At 43.2% G+C, this 3,652-nt stretch overlaps 1 non-coding gene across 1 annotated transcript; it reads left to right on the top strand.

Annotated features, from left to right (window-relative positions):
- The first annotated feature begins 326 nt into the window (after window positions 1-326).
- Window positions 327-408, top strand: TRNAS-UGA (transfer RNA serine (anticodon UGA)). Its single transcript has one exon. It is a non-coding gene; the product is annotated as a tRNA-Ser (tRNA).
- The last annotated feature ends 3,244 nt before the right edge of the window (window positions 409-3,652 follow it).

Raw genomic sequence — 3,652 nt, 5'->3', positions numbered from 1 at the left:
CTCTCTCTGTGACCTAATGAGGAAGCGGGAGGGCAAACAGCCGGTCTGAGACCAGAAGCTAAGTAGGGTGGCGATTTTCGATTTTCCAAGCGCATGGAAGGGAAGGATTTCTAAGATACTTCCTTAAAGGCGTTTACTTAAACTACTTAAGGGAGATTTTATTATTCCTCGCATTAACGAGGTAGCTCCTGCAACTTGAGCAGTAAGCCCCGGCCGCCTCCCACAGCAGACCTCCGGAAGATTATAGGCCCCGCCCACTAGCGTGTGTGGTGCGCATGTGCTCAGTTTTAACACTAAAGTGTCTCCGCCTTCCCTTTCTCTCCGTGGCAGCGATGGCCGAGTGGTTAAGGCGTTGGACTTGAAATCCAATGGGGTCTCCCCGCGCAGGTTCGAACCCTGCTCGCTGCGGAAGCGGTTGGCTTCACTCTTTTTTTCACCGATTTCTAATAAATACCCTCAATTGATAATCCGCATTCTTCAGCTGAATTTCCGGTATCTGCCGGCTAAATGGTCTGACTACAGAGAAATTAAACGTGTCAAAGAAAAGCCAGCAAGTGTCAGTGCTGTGAACATGCCGCTGTTCACACTAATGGAAATAGTCTTTCTTTATCCTAAACAGCAAGCTAATCTTTCAGAATCTTGTTCCTCGTTCGCAGAATAAAGATAAAATGAAGATAAATATTGGTGAGAATTTTCAGGCTATCATAGCCTGAACAAGCTATCATCTCATTAAAACTGATGGCAAACCTAATACGATATTACAGACATGGGAAGACTTTTCCAATATATTTCCAAACGCATAAAGTTGGACAGGTGGAAAGACAATATATACGATTATCACATTTTTTGTTAAACAATTCATTTATATAATCATTTATATGGAAAGAATGGCAGAAAAAAAGAATGAATGGGGGCTGGAAAGAAAGAACCAAAATGTTAGCAGTAATTATCTCAGGATGGTGGAATTTGGGGGGGGGGTTAATTTTAATTTTCCTAACAGATAGGTTTTTTTGTTTAACTTATTTTTCTAAAATGTGTGTGTTTATCCAGTATTTTTTTTTTTTTTAATAATAAAAAGACCAACTCTAGTGGCTTAAACACATAAGTGGTTTGTCTCAAGAAATCTGGGAACAGTTAACTCTCCAATGGAACAATGAAACAGTGCTCTTTGCAGCTTTCTTTTCTGCCATTTTTATTTTATTTTTTGTCCACATGGCACATGTGGGATCTTAGCTCTCCAACCAGGGGAACCATGCCCCCTGCCTTGGAAGGACCAGTCTTAACTAGTGGACTGCCAGGGAAGTCCCTCTGCTCTGCCATTCTTAACACACAGGCCACATTCCAAGCATGTTGTCTCATTGTCCTAAGATGACTGCCAGACCTCCAGACCTCACATCTGTATTCAGCAAAGAGGCAAAAACCCTGTTTATATCTCATTCCCTTGAACTGTGTAACATGACCACCACTCAGTTCAGTTCAGTTCAGTCGCTCAGTCCTGTCCAGCTCCCACCAGCTACAAGGAATTCTAATGAAATAAGTGTTTTAAGCTGAGTGTATTGCTACCGAATTCAAAATTAGAATTTCACTGATAAGGAAGAAAAATGGATGGATATGGAGTGGACAATCAACTGTGTCTGCCACACACTTCTAACAGGAAAGTCAAAATTTCTAGGCATAAGACCTTCAAAATAAGTCCCCTATCTGCCTCCCCAGCCTTCCCGTCCTTCTCTTCCATCTCCTTTTGAGTTATTAGAAAGCTTCCCAGCCCTGTTTGATGGCTCTTGTCTTTGAACTTTTTCACTTGTTCACACACAATTGCCTTCCTAGTTAAAGGACTTGCTCTCCTTTTTAATCTAGATGGAAGACTACAATTTATCCTCACTCCCCCCTCCCTCTATCACAGAAGCTGAAACAGCCACATATTTGCTTCCAAGTACCTCTTGCAGGTAGGGAGGCAGCATGTGACCTAGGCCCAACCAATCAGATGTGCTCACTGCCCCCAACTTTCAATCAGAACTATTAACGCACGGGTACACCTGTGGCAGATTCATGTTGATGTATGGCAAAAGCAATACAATATTGTAAAGTAATTAGCCTCCAATTAAAATAAATACATTTATATTTTTTTTAAAAAAGAACTATTAATGCAAAGAAGTAGGGAGGGTAAGGATCCACCCTGTTGGTAAGCAGAGGCCATAGTGGCAGCTGCAGAGATTGCTAAGGGTAGCAGCACCAAGGTTATAAATGAAGTTTACAGTCAGTCCTTCAACAGCAGCAACAGTAGTGTTGTCATTCCACAGTGATCTTGGACTTTGCCTAGCCTAACTTACTCCTGTCCCATTTTCCAAAAGTGGCTTTGCAGCCCTCCTGGCGATTCTATGAACTATTTGATTTCCTTCCAGTAAGTATTCTGCTTAAATCAGGCCCAGTCAACTTCTCCTCTTCCAAACACCAGATATAGCTTCCCTCTTCACCTCACCATTACCTGCTGGGAAAACTCATGTTCTTTCTTCAAGTGTCACCTTATGGGTAAAGCATTCCTGCAATTTCCAGGTTTGACCCCAGAGGCCCCATTTTTATTCTTGCTACTTATTATAGCAAATCTCACATTGAACTATTTCTGCCCGTTTGCCTCTCTTCCCACTAAACAGTAAATTTCCTGCGAATGTAAAAAGGGATCATGTCTCATCTTTGAGACTAGCACAGAAAAGGTACTCTATAAATCTTTAATAAAGGAATGAATAAATATATGAATCAACACACAAGTCCACAGTCCACCCCTGGAATACCCTGGAAAAAATGGCAAGGGGGAAGCAAACTTGTTATCTTCCTTTTGAAGACCACTTACCTTTGCCTCAGGCTTCCCAGGTGGTACAGTGGTAAAGAATCCGCCTCCCAGTGCAGGTTCCTGAGTTGGGAAGATCGCCTGGAGGAGGGCATGGCAACCCACTCTAGTATTCTTGCCTGGAAAATCCTATGGACAGAGGAGCCTAGTATGCTGCAGTCCATAGGGTCACAAAGAGTCACACACAACTGAAGCGACTTACACACGCAACCTCTGTCTTAGCATGAACGTGAGTTAATTTAGTATATAATATCCTCCTCCCTTCCTTACCTTTCCATTTCCTTCCCTTTCCTTATTTTTTCCTTGCCATCTTTTTATTTTTCTTCTGTTCCCCTGTCTTGTAGCCCTGAAAGAACCAACTGAACCAGGAGGCAAGTGCATACAGACCTCCATCTCTCTGGGCAACCTCCATGCCCATCTCCCTACGAGTGGTTCACTTTCACCCTGGCCTCCATGTAACCTGAATGTCATCTCTCTCTGTGGGGAGCAAAGGAAAATCCACAGAAGATTTTAGAGGAGATGTGGAAGTGGTTCTGTAGCACACTCCTCGGAGGACACAACCTCAACTTCTTCTCCTTCCACCTTTCTCTTCATCCCAGTCCCCCAGCACCTCACTCTCCCATGCATCCCGGAAGCCTACAAGTTCCAACCCAACTTCATACGGTGAATGACCTTGAGGATTTTCCCTCAAGATCCCAGCTCTTTCACTCTTTCATAATACAGAGTAATTAAGTCTCATCCCTGTGCATTGGCATCAGTGTGCCCAACAATCAAAGAGCCCCTCTTAGAAGGCAGAGGAAGTTATAA

This window comes from Bos grunniens, chromosome 28 (assembly GCF_055505025.1).
Source record: "Bos grunniens cultivar Pamir isolate PY7600 chromosome 28, Bosgru_T2T1.0, whole genome shotgun sequence".
In the NCBI taxonomy this organism is placed as follows: domain Eukaryota; kingdom Metazoa; phylum Chordata; class Mammalia; order Artiodactyla; family Bovidae; genus Bos; species Bos grunniens.
The sequence above is the reverse complement of the archived record's forward strand: the minus strand, read 5'-3'. Positions and strand labels throughout refer to the sequence as shown.